This window comes from Triturus cristatus, chromosome 7 (genome assembly GCF_964204655.1).
Source record: "Triturus cristatus chromosome 7, aTriCri1.1, whole genome shotgun sequence".
Classification (NCBI taxonomy): Eukaryota; Metazoa; Chordata; class Amphibia; order Caudata; family Salamandridae; genus Triturus; species Triturus cristatus.
In genome coordinates, this window is record NC_140590.1 from 30,115,221 (window position 1) to 30,128,970 (window position 13,750).

General features: G+C 46.9%; 1 protein-coding gene and 1 non-coding gene across 4 annotated transcripts in view; both read right to left on the reverse strand.

The window, feature by feature from the left end:
- The window catches only part of LOC146808733 (uncharacterized), a 415,671-nt gene that overhangs the window by 60,762 nt on the left and 341,159 nt on the right, over nt 1-13,750 (reverse strand). The gene's annotated exons all lie outside the window — the stretch shown is intronic.
- On the reverse strand, nt 2,608-2,757 carry LOC146808734 (small nucleolar RNA SNORA69). The gene has a single exon (XR_014967154.1). It is a non-coding gene; the product is annotated as a small nucleolar RNA SNORA69 (small nucleolar RNA).

Consider the following 13,750-nt stretch of genomic DNA (forward strand, 5'->3'; position numbering starts at 1 on the left):
TCTGCTCTGTAAACTGCATTGCGCTCCTGCAGAGAAATGTCTTCCCTGGCTTATTACATTAAGTACAACTGTTGACGTTTTCTAATTAAAGCTATTATGACACTGCATCCACACGCCCTACGGCACTATATGCACTTTACCGCCTTGACATTACAAAGCGCTTCAATGCCTCGTCGAAGCTCATAAGCGCTAAATGAATACATTTACATTTTACAATTACAGGATGGTAAACACTGGTACGGTTCTGTCAACAGACTTGGGGGCATATTTACAATAAACCAGTGGCGTCACAAGGAGGGTGGGGGGGGGGGTGCAGACCGCACGTCACCATCAATTACCGCACTGGGTGACACCAATCCTAGTGACGCCGCTGGTCCTGTCACCAAATGCTCCATTGCTGTAATCGTCACAGCATGGTGCAAGAGCCACAACAATGCTGTGAATAGAGGCTCCTAATCTGACTCTGGCAGGGGCTCTAAAAGAGGTGAAATAAAACCAACGCCTCATTAACCTTTCAAAGACATGTGAAGTACTCGGGTGCGGCCGGCAGCTCTGTGTGTGCCTGGGAAGCTTTCTCAGCCCGGGCTGTCACCTCTTACCCCTTTAAGGAGGGGGAGACACCAGACGGCAGCACAGCAACATTTACTAGTATTTTCCCGTTTTTTATATATAAATACAGATAAAGGAAAACTTGTTTTCCGTCTGTATTTATATGTAAAAATCCGTAAAAACGGAAAACCGGGAGCCCTAATCATGAACTATCTATGATGTAGAACCCGCGGAAAGAACAACTTTTATAGAAATACTGTTTACACCTTGTTCCTGAGGAGGTTCCTAGAAGAAAAAATATATATATATATCTATATATATATATGTTTTTTTTTTTCTCGAAACAGCTAGGAGAATTATGTACCGTATTTTTAAAAATATTTTTTTTTATATATGTTAATGCTGCTATACCCGCTATAGTCCAAATGTACCTCATGGTACATTGTATATTGTATATAATTGTATAATTGTTTTGCCGTAACTGCTAGGATAATTCTGTACCGGATTTTATATATATTAATGCCGCTATACCCGCTATATTCCAAATGTACCTCAGTATACATTGTATATTGTATATAACTGTATATAGCTATACCCGCTATATTCCAAATGTAACCCATGTAACTGTGAAGCGCTCTGATACCCAAGGGTCACGTTCGGGTTATATAAAACTCTATAAGTAAATAAATAAAATATTGAGGCGACATCAAAATTGCCTATCACAAAACGACCTGGTTTTGCAAGGGGGGTCCCATGTCTTTTTGGCCCGGGGCTCGGCGGCCACCTAGGGAAACCTACCAAACCCACACATTTTGATGTTGCCTCACTACGGGCCGATTCACAGAACTAACTTAAGACAAAATCCTAAACTTACTACCATTTTGGTATTCACAGAATGCACTTACTGCTTTTGGTATTCACAGAATGCACTTACTACTTTTGGTATTCACAGAATGGATTTACGACTACTAACTTTACGTCCGCACTCGTGCCGGAAATTCCGGCCCGGAGGCGGAGCTTCCGGCCCAGAGGTGGAGATTTTGGCCATGGCTAAATTTTCACCACTGGCCGGAATCCCCACCTCCGGGCCGGAAGCTCCGCCTCCGGCCCGGAAGCCCCGCCTCTGGCCCCGAAGCTCCGCCTCTGAGCCGGAAGCTCCGGCCCGAGTGCAGACGTAAAGTTAGTAGTCGTAAATCCATTCTGTGAATACCAAAAGTAGTAAGTGCATTCTGTGAATACCAAAAGTAGTAAGTGCAGTCTGTGAATACCAAAAGTAGTAAGTTTAGGATTTTGTCTTAAGTTAATTCTGTGAATCGGGCCCTACGTTTTGGACCCTTGCCTGTCGTGGGTACTTGGGCCTCCCACACAAGTGAGGCACCATTTTTATCGGGAGACCTGGTGGAACACTGGGTGCTAAATTTCAGGTTTGCAGGAGATTCTGGGTAAGAAAATGTTGAGGGATCCAAGCAAGCCATGCCTCCCTGGAATTCCCTGGGTCTCTAGTTTTCAGAAATGTGTGGGTTTGGTAGGTTTCCCTAGTTGGCCGCCGAGCCCTGGGCCAAAAAGTCATGGGACTTGCAAAACGAGGTCGTTTTGTGACAGGGAATTTTGATGTCGCCTCAATACGTTTTGGCCCCTTGCCTGTCGCAGGTACTCGGGCCTCCCACACAAGTGAGGCACCATTTTTATCGGGAGACCTGGGGGAACACTAGTGGGCGTTTTGCTCCCCCGGGGGTGCAGATTGGGGGCTAATGCCCCCATCTGCCCCCCGGGGAGGCGGAAAGCCTACTAGATGCCAGGCATTTCTTTTGGGCAAATTTTAATTAGGGTGGGGGCTGCCCAAAATGGGCATGCCTATGCCCCGACCCTAATTAAAAATTGACCAAAAAAATCCCTGGCGTCTAGTGGGCTTTTTGCCCCCCCGGGGCAGCAGATTGGGGCTACTACCCTATTTGCCCCCCAGGGGGGGCTGAAAGGCTGTAATTTGTGAGGGGAGGGGGTGGGGGCATGGGCATGCCCATGTTGGGCAGCCCCCACCCTAATTAAAATGTTCCCAAAAGAAATGCCTGGCGACTAGTAGGCTTTTTGCCCCACAGAGGGCAAAAAGCCCACTAATCGCCAGGCATTTCTTTTGGGCAAATTTTAATTAGGGTGGGGGCTGCCCAAAATGGGCATGCCCATGCCCCCACCCTAATTAAAATTTGCCCCAAAAAAATCCCTGGCATCTAGTGGGCTGTTTGCCCCCCCGGGGAGCAGATTGGGGCTACTGCCGTGTTGAATGTAAGAGAGGTGAGAGAGAGAAGAATTGATTTACTTTCTGAAGAGCGCCTGGATAAGGGCTCCGCCACTTCCTTGCACTGTTGGGTGTTCGAGGGAGCGCCTGGTAAAGGGCTCCCATCACTCAGAAAATATCACTTGCCAACTGTTTAATCACCTGTTATATTTTAAAATTGCACTGAAACTATGATTGTTTTTTAAAACAAACACGACCTTGCACCATATTTTACATACCGCTACAGCCGCACACAATCCCCGGTCCACCACCGATCATTCGGGTTGAGTGGAGGGATATACGTGCAACAGGAAGGGACTGGCACTTCCGGTAAGCCCTCCAGTCAGCGGCTTGCAATAACATTCAAAAGATCGACGCCACTCGCTTCGCGCAGCGGACGCGCGCAGCGGGCGCGCCGTTAGCGCGCTGAAGGCGCGCTAAAGGCAAGCCCGTCAGCGCCCGTCCGCGCCTGGACCGCGCCCAGGGCCCCCCCCCTGATCCATGTAACCCAGTTAAACTACCATGTTTTCGTAGTTACACCAGGACACATTTATGCCATATTGCTGCCACCTCTAAAGAGTCACAATCATGTCCCTGCTTTACTTCAGCTGCAACAAGAACCCATATTGTAATACCATGCAAAAATTTTAACCACATGTCTAGCTCTAGTAAACAGCCTGCTTCCACTAGTGCGCATTCATCTACTCATAAAAAAAACATCGCCACGACCGCACTTATCAATGTCCGCTCTTTACCTAAGCATAAATACGAAACACTCGCTTTCATTGAAAATTACAATCTCGACCTTCTATTTCTGACTGAGACTTGGGCCGATCCTTCCTCGGGGCCTGATTTTGCCACCGCAACCCCGGATGATTTCTCTGCCAAAAGACTAGATAGAAACAACAAAAGAGGCGGTGGTCTAGCTATCATTTATCGTAACCACTACACTGTTAAAACAGAAAGTATCCCTAGCAAAGGTTGCAAAGCTTTTTCTTTTTCTATATCACTTACCAAATCATATACATTTAAAGGCATTCTTCTATATCGTCCTCCCGGACCCCGGACAGACTTTCTGTCTTCCCTATCTCTCCTAGCAGAACCATCAGCAGGAGAAGCTAACTTTACTATCCTGGGAGATTTCAATTTAACATCAACACTGAACATAATATACACAACCAGGTCAACTCCCCTGCACCCTCCCAATTGAAAGCTTGGAATAGCATTTCCCCCGAAGACATAAAATTACATCTGAAATCTACTCATCAAAACCTCCCAGACAATCCCGAACTAGCAGCCATGCACTACACACAATGGCTCCACTCAGCATTTGATACCCTAGTGCCAATAAAAAATACCTCTAAAAATAGAATGACACCATCTGCTCCCTGGTTTTCAGAGGAATTAAGACTGGAAAGGCAGAAATGCAGAAACTTAGAACGTCATTGGCGACGAAACTACGACTACAGTATAAGGAAGCTCTTTCCAAATATAAAACCTCTTAATAAATGAAATTAGCATATTTTACACAAACCAAATTGAATCCTCTCAGGACTCTATAAAACAACTATAGAGAGCCGTCACCAAACACTCAGGACCTGACACTACACCAGCGATAACACCTACACAAACCCTCTGTGATGATCTTGCCAGTTTCTTTCAAAATAAAGTTATGCACATTTACTCTAATTTCTCTGCACAACCCACCACCTCCAACACAGACTCCTTGTCTAGCAATTGTGCAACATCACAAATTAAAACCCAAGATCCCTCCCCCTCCTTCCCAGAATTTACAAAGATCACAACAGAACACATAATTGATCTTATCTCCACCTCCAAATCCGGATCCCCTAACGACCCCTGCTCGCCTAACATAATAAAATTTTTACCAGAAATCATAGGTCCCGAAATCACTAACACCTGTAACTCGATGTTCTCAACAGGAATTTACCCTTCCATCTGGAAAGAGACAGTGATCAAACCTCTACTAAAAAAACACAATCTCAATCCCACAGACTCTAACAACTACAGACCCATAGCAGGTCTGCCTCTCCCCGCAAAAATCATAGAAAAGGTGATGAATACTCAGCTGGCTGACTACATAGAAAACAACAACTTCTTAGACGACATCCAATTTGGTTTCCGAAAGGGGCATGGGACAGAGGCAGCTCTTATTAAAACAGCTGACGAAATACGAACTATCATGGATAAGGGAGGAACCGCAGTCTTGGTGCTGCTGGATCTTTCAGCAGCATTTGATATGGTCGTGATGAATACAGGCCCCAGCTAGGCCCGCAGGACACAAGGGTTCGCTCTCCTGCAATGAAATCTGTAAGGAAGTTGGCACGGAAACTGCAAAGTACAAAGACAAGATTTATTAACCCTTAAGGGTGGTCCTACAATCCATACAACACTCTTCAGTATTGCATAGAGTAGCACAAAGAACTTGCATACATGGTCCCCTTTTATACACAATAGAGGGGCTCATAAGTGGGTGGATACAACATGAGGGAGAGAATATTGCCTTTTATGGTCATTTTCGATACTGAATCAATATATGGGCGGAGCTGACATACTCCTTGAGCCCGCGAAAACATGGTCAAGCAAGGCTAACTGATAACAGATGTGATCAAGTCTGGGCATGCGCCAGATGGACAAAGGAGCTATTTATAGACTGTTACTAGGCAGATTACAAGAGCAACTAACACAGAGGTCGGACTCTTCGCGTGGTGAGCACGTGGAGACATGATAATACAAAATGGAGTCCGAACTTCAGTCAACATAACAGAAGAAACATACTCTAAGGTAGAGAATTCATGTCTTTAGTAAATGCTTAATCACATCGTTGTTTCAATTTACAACAGACGACCCTTTCAGCATTTACTGAAGACATCCGGTTTGTTAGGGTAATCATCATATATGTCAATTGTCATCATTTCTTCGACTTCTTTAGCTAAACGCTTCTGTTGAGCGACATCGGCAATAGCTTTCTTATCGGGAATACAGAATGATACACATAAGGAACAGAGCAAGGGACCACATTGAACACAGATACAACAAGAAAACAGAACTGCCACAATGATACAGAGACCAGTTAAGACCTTCCACCCCAAGGCAGTGATCAATGCCCAAAACCATCCAGAAAAGGACCAAGTGCCGTTTTCTGTATGGATTTCAGCTGCAATTTTATGTAATTTATTAATGGCATTATAAACTGACGGCGTATGATCAGGAATGAACACACAGCAACTACTTCCGATAATTTTACATGCTCCACCTCTGTCAGCTAGCATAACATCTAATACCATACGATTCTGCAATGCAACAATTCTAGTAATTTGCAATTCTTCCGTAAGATTCCCAAGAGCAGCAGCAGTTTGATTCGTCACGGCCTCTACAACTCTTGTTAATCTTCGAACTTTCCTACTATTTAAGGCAACTCCAACAAAGAAAAACAATCCTAAATTAAAATCAATATACTGTTGCAGACTGGTATCAGTCTGATCTACATCATCAATTGATAGAGTACGTTTATACCTATTTACAGTCACATTATTCAATAATTTCAGATCTTTATGATAAGATGCTGGTGCTAGGAATACAGGAGGTAATAGGAATGCCACATAGCATACCCCAGACCAACCAGCCGGCAAACGGTAATAACCTTTATTTCCACACACAAAGTATGTATTATGAGACGCAAGAAAGGTACTATTGTTCAACCCATCAATGTTCAGAACGGTGACACAATCACTAACGCCAACAGGAATAAAACCCACACTCTGGACACACAGGTCCGCTTGAGCTTGTGCCACTTGAATCACAAATTTGTCCTTTCCCACAGTGTCTCTAGTGTTCGTGAAGATGTAGGGAATGGATTCATTGTCCGGTCGGTACTCTTCCCATTCCCAAATTGTCCCATTCGCTTGCGGATACCCATTCTTATCCTGGTGACACTCTTTGTTGAGCCTAAAGAGTAATCGTCCCACTGTCGGTTTCCGAGTAGCAAAAAGCAAAGTGTACCAGGCTCTACAAGAGCCATTGTGAGAGAAAGGAAGTGGTATGAATGGCGTTCCTCCTTTCTTCTGATGGGCTGGCATCATCCCACATATCCAACAGTTCGTAGCGTTCGTAGCAACGTGGGTATGATGCAGCATCTGGATGAAAGTGTTATTCAAGTAAGACTGTCGATGCTTCAACTCTTGATACGGTAATGTATAAAAGTAGTGCTCCTCAGGCACCGGAGTTGTCAACACAAGTAGTTTTCGAGCGGGAGTCACATCCTCCACAAACCATGTGGTTATCCCAACAATAGCTACTGTCAGCATGAACCCTGATGCACAAAGAATCTTTTTCCTCTCCATGATAGAATAAAAGAAAACCCAGTATCTTCCTGAAACTAAAGATTTTGTCAGAACTCTTCTCCTTGGGCAGCGGTCGATTTCTTCACCAACGGGCCAAGACGGGTGTCGCTACACTAATGCAGGGCTGATCCCCCCCCCTTGCCTCATTGGCTCTCCGTTTCACTAACCCAAGGGCCGTTCTGACAATATGTCCCGGTACTGAAGAACTCACTTCCTTGGTCTAAGATGATATCGCCTTCCTCCAGGAGTCGCGTGGTCCGGAATGAGCTCCTCAGTGGCGCTTGGCTCCGCAGCACGGCCTGTCTCGGCAGCCAGGATTTCTCGTTGATCGGTCAGCACAGCAGGTTCCACCAATCCAGGCGGCACCTTCCGACAATGCAGGGAATGGATCCAATTCTTTCTGTTGGAAACTCGCACAGCCGTCCTCGTTGCAAGGAGGACCTGCTCAGGACCCACCCATCTTGGTTCCAAGCTGCTTGTCCTGTCGAAGATTTTTACCATCACATGGTCACCAGGTCGGAGACCATGTCCTTCACCGGTAGACCGATCAGGGAGCGCCTCTCGGACCTGTTGATGAATAGAAACCAAGTTATCCGTTAACTGTGCCAGATAATCGCTCATCATTACACAAGGTACATCGTACACAGCCTTAGGTTTCGGTGGACCCCAAATATTCATTGGGCGTCCAAAGACAATCTCATACGGTGTAAGACCGGTTCGAGAGTGTGGTACCGACCTAATTGACAATAACGCCAGCGGTAAAGCATCTGGCCAAGTCAAAGACGTCGAAGCTTGAATTTTAGCGATCTTGAGCTTCAGTGTACCATTATACTTCTCAACTAGTCCTGCAGACTGAGGGTGGAATACTGCGTGGAACTTCTGGGTGATGCCCAGGCCCTTCAAGACGTACTTTATAACATCCGCTACAAAGTGGGGCCCATTATCACTCCACAGAAGTCTACAAACGCCATATCGAGGGAAGAACTCCTTCAACAGCAGCTTCGCAGTAGTCATTGCAGTATTATCTTTCGTAGGGTACGCTCCAACCCATTTACTGAAGGCGCAAACCACTACTAGAACATACTTCAAATTGTTACAGCGCTCAAGCTGGATGTAATCCATCTGCAAAACCTCGAAGGGTGCAGTAGGTGTCACAAATCCTCCTGCTGGAGTTCGAGTACCCTTTCCTGGGTTGTACCTCAGGCAGATCATACAGGTCTGCACCACCCTCTTTGCCGTGCTAGCAATCTCTGGATGCTCCCAAACTTGAGTAAGCAATTTCACAATTGCGGAAGCCCCAACATGTGCTAGCCCATGTGCCATCTGAACCATAGGCTGTACAAAAGCCGTGGGTAATTTCCATCTATCCATCTGCTTATTCCTCCAGCAGCCTTCATCATCCAATTCTCCCTCGCTAGCCCATTGCTCCCGCTCTTTATCAGAAGCGGTCCTTTGCATTTATCGCACTTCCTCCTTCGCATCATGCCATCTTTCCACCTGTGACTTTACTACATACATGGCAGTAGCACCGGGCTGCATCGCAGTCTCCCGTGCCACTCGGTCCGCTAACGCATTCCCTTCTCCAACTTTATCAACTACTTTCCTATGGGCGCTACATTTAACGATGGCAATTTTCTTCGGATATGTCAATGCAGTTAAAAGGTTATGAACTAACTCTCCATGCATTATCTGTACTCCATGTGACGTTAAAAACCCTCTCTCCTTCCAGAGCAGGCCAAAGTCATGCGCTACTCCAAAGGCATAGCGGCTATCTGTATAAACATTCACACACAATCCTGTACTGAGCTCACATGCTCGTGTTAATGCTATCAGTTCCGCTGCTTGAGCTGATTTCTGCGGTATGCGTGCTGTCTCCACTATCGTTTGTAACGTGGTAATTGCATACGCTGCTGAAGTCGTACCATCCGGTAGCTTCAGGCATGATCCGTCCACCCACAGTTCTCCATCTACATCTGGAAAGGGTGTATCCTGGAGATCAATACGACCCTTTGTTTGTTCCTCAGTCACAAGAATACAATCATGTGCTTTCCGTGCTTCAGACTGAGTCTCGGGGTATGGCAACAATGTGGCCGGGTTTAACGTTACGCACCTTTTCAACGTAATATGAGGAGCCAAAAGCGTCAACTCATATCCCGTTAAACGGGCACTGGTCAAATGCTGCGTCTTTGTTTGATTAAGCAGGGCATCAACAGCGTGGGGGACTAATACCAACAACTTATGAGATAACACAATTCCCTCGCTTTGGCGTATTGACACAGCTGTCGCCGCGACCGAGCGAAAACACCCTGGTAATGCTCGGGCGACAGGATCAAGTACAGCCGAAAAATATGCACAAGGGCGCTGCTTATCGCCGTGCATCTGTACTAAAACTGATAATGCACATCCATCTTTCTCATGCACATACAACGAAAAGGGTTTCGCATAATCAGGGGTCCCTAACACTGGCGCTGAACAGAGGGCCTGTCATAATTGCTGAAAAGCAGCGTCACACTCATCTGACCAAGGGATCGGGATAGGCGTGTCTTTTGTCAAAAGGGCTAACAATGGCTTAGCTATATGTGAAAACCCCAATATCCACTGCCTACAGAAGGAAACAAGACCCAAAAATGCACGCACGTCCTTCTGCGTGGACGGTGTTGGTGTGTCCAAAATTACTTGAATACGATCCGGTGTGAGTGCACGTCCCTCCTTAGACAAAAGGTGACCCAGATAAGTCACCTTTGGTCTACAGAACTGCAATTTCTTCCTAGATACCTTATGATTGTGGGATGCCAAAAAGGAAAGTAAGGATAACGTACTCTTCTCACACAACTCCAAGGTGTCAGCCGCCAGCAAGATGTCATCGACATATTGAATGAGGGCGACCCCCTCGAGCAGAACAAAGGAATCCAATTGTCTTTTCAAAGCCTGACTGTAAATGCTAGGGCTCTCTGTGTAGCCCTGAGGGATCCTACAAAAACTGTAAGATCTATTATTTAAAGTAAACCCAAAAAGATATCGGCTATCGGGGTGAATGGGAATGGAAAAGAAGGCATTTTTCAAATCGATAACTGAGAACATGGTCGCCGTAGGCGGGACCAAAGTAAGCAATGTCGTGATATCAGAAACCACTGGGTACTGAGGTATCACGATCTTGTTTACTTCTCTCAAATCAATTATAAACCGATAAACTCTGGCGTCCGTATCCTTTTTCAAAATGGGGAGAATCGGGCTATTACAGATGTTATAGGGAACTTCTTCCACTACCCCCACTGTAATCAAATCCTGCACAATCTGTATGAGAGCCTCCTCCCCCTCCTGGGAAATGCGATACTGTGGGAGGCGTGGTAACACCGCCCCCTCCTGGACACTAATGTGGACCGGCGGGATCACCATTTGTCCCACATCAGTATCCGAAGTGGCCCACAAAGCACGTGGGAGGGTAGCTAACAAAGCATCCTCTGAGACCACACACATCCGTTCAGACCGGGGGTAATTGTCATTCAATATTACCCGCACACCAGCAGGGGAGCAGCGGATCGTAGCCCTAAAATGCTTTAACATATCAAGGCCCATAATGTTGTCCGGTGTGTACGGGGCAAGCAGAAACGGGCAGGGTGCAGAAAAAGAATCAACCTGAAATGTGAGGGGCTGCGAAAGAGGGCTTCGGGAGAGTGTACCGTCAAACCCTACCGATGTAACCATTAAGCCAGATGGGGGAGCCCTCGGAACCAATTGCTTAGACAGCGCACTACGTGTCGCTCCTGTATCCACTAGGAACTGATCAGTAGAGCCCAAAACTTCAGCCAATACATAAGGACCCTTCTGATCAACCGGCACCTCAACTGATTCTAACCCCCATCCAACGCATTCCTATGCATGCTGAGAATCATGGTACCCCGAACGGTCAATCCCCGATACTTGATACTGATGCTGGCGATCGAAAAATTTGATCTATCTCGTTGCTGCCCAGCAGAGTCAAAACGAGCGTGATCGTTAGAATTCCCTCTAAAGTTCGAGAAACCCCCTCTACCTCTCGGGCCACCCTGACTATGCCCCTGCCGCGGAGCGTGCAACGCCGGGCAATCTCTAGCCCAATGTCCCGATTGCTTACAATACGCACATTGATTCCTATTCAAATCAGATCGGCCCGAGGGAGGACCATAAAATCCACCCCTACCTCTATTAACACCCCGTCGGGGCGGGCCATATACCTGTGCCAACATCACCTTTGTTTTTAGATCTTTCGATTTCTTTTCCTCCTGGCCTTTTGCTTCTTGCTCCTGACGCTCGTAATACTGAGCTATAGTCAGGAGGGCCGTTGGTGTCGCGGAGGACCAAGAACTCTCACTCGCTTTTAGACGGGCCGCAACTGCCGGCAGCAGATTAGCCACATATTTATCAGCGAAAAGGTGTCGACCCGTATCATCCGTAAGCGACTGGCCACTAAAGTCATGAAACGTCTCCTCAAAGCGCGTAAAGAAGTCTGCAACTGACTCGTCAACTTTCTGCTTACATGAAGCTAACATATTCCAGTCAATCTTTTTAGGGGGGATAATTGTCTTCAGCTTAGTCAGAATAGCGGTGGGGAGATCTAAGATGCTCTGGGGTGGTTTCTGCGCGGGCTTCCGTTCCTTATCCTCATCCTCAAGGTCAGACCACCGAGCCTTAAAAGCAGCTATTTCATCCACTTTTCGGACAGATCGCCACATATCCGGTGGTAGAATAAGACCAAAGAACAGGTCTATATCCGCTAAGGTCATAACGCAAGAATTCAAGGCCCCCTCGACTTCTTCGTAAAAGGCCGCTGGATTCTTGCGGGGGTCAGGCAATGCATTCTTCAATGCCATAACATCAGCTCTATGCCAAGGAGTATAAACCCAATTATACACAAAATATCCCTTAGCATCAGCGGAAGTAATGTCCGAGCTAGTCCCCGCTCCTTTAGGAGGAACATACAAAGGCGCCGCCTCTCGCATTGGTTTAGCATGCACTATGACATTCTTATCTGACTGGGAGGTGGATGAGTGGCCCTCTGCTGTACACGAATCCGACTGCTGCTCCTCCCCCGTTTGTTGGCGCGCTTTGTCTTTAAGGCTCAGCACCGCGTCCCGTAATGCGAACAGCCGCCGAGCCGTATCAGGAGCCTTGGAGGAAGGAAAAACACCGTTACGCAATGCTTTAGCATCCGACACCACATCGTCAGGCTCAAAGACACTGGAAACTTTCCTGAAAGCAGCAATCACTTCATCAGCGAAATGGCCCAAAAAATAAAATTTCTCTCTATCCTGCCACAGCCCCCAAGTATGGAACAATTCATCCAGGGACACCTTGCCCTTCAGTGCACGGAAAGAAACGTGCCGAAGCTCACCCATTCGCTCAGCCGATAGCATGGACCGCGTATCTACCTTACCCGGAGCCGGGTCAGAATCTTGTGGCCTCGGGGCAGATGCGCCAACATAAGGGGGCGGAGAGCGATTTAGTAAATAAAAATCATCATCAAGATTATTAAGGACAGGATAAAGTGGCTGACGAACAGCGTATTGACCCGAGACTTGCAGCCTACGCTCTTTCTCTTGTCTCTCCGTCTGTTCTCTGTCCTCCCGACGCCTCGCTTCCTGTGCTCGCACATGATCATTCTTCCGTTGTTCTTTATCAAACAGCGCTTTCTCACGCTTCTCTCGCTCACGCACTTCCTTCACCCACAACCGCACACACTCAAACATATCCTGACGAGCACGCCGTTTACACATACACTGTTCCACATACTCAATCTTACGTATATCAAACGATCCATACAAAGGCCATCGCAACTCAGGATCCTTCTTAGTATATTTCCTCCATACTGTGCTGTACATTATGGAGGAAAGACCATGCTTCACATACATATCCCTATTAGGAGTCCCCTCTGGGGGAGCCGGAGCAGATTCCTCGAGGTTCAACCGGTTTCCAAAACAGCAGCACCACTTACGGAGTGCGCTAAAAGCAGGCATGCTCAAAAATAATGCAAAATATGCAATATTATAAAAAAAATGGCACTTAATCGTTGCGCCGTTCAAAGTTACACAGCTCCGGAGAAATCTCTCCACATTACCTGCCTATATGTGTTGCAACGCATATATTTTCACAATAACCAATACAAAATATGACCAGTCATCACAAATCAAACTCAAATAGCCAAACCAGGCTTCAAAAACTCGGAGCAAGTACCGTACAACGGTTCTTACCAATCAAGAGTCCAGATTCCAACTGCCAAGCTCCAAAATCGCCCAAACGGCTTTTCACGGCAGGACCGACAGAAGAGGTCTCAGTCGAGGACCGGCGCCACCCAGACGGTCAGCTCGGAAGGGAAGGAAGAAAAACCTCGGGATGCCAGGGCTAAACCGCCGCTGGCAGTGATCACATCCCCGGCCAAATTCCTCACCTTCGTCGCGACCAGTCCTTCGAGCATCCGAGTCGCCGATGAGCCCCACGTGACGGGCGCCAATTGATGAATACAGGCCCCAGCTAGGCCCGCAGGACACAAGGGTTCGCTCTCCTGCAATGAAATCTGTAAGGAAGTTGG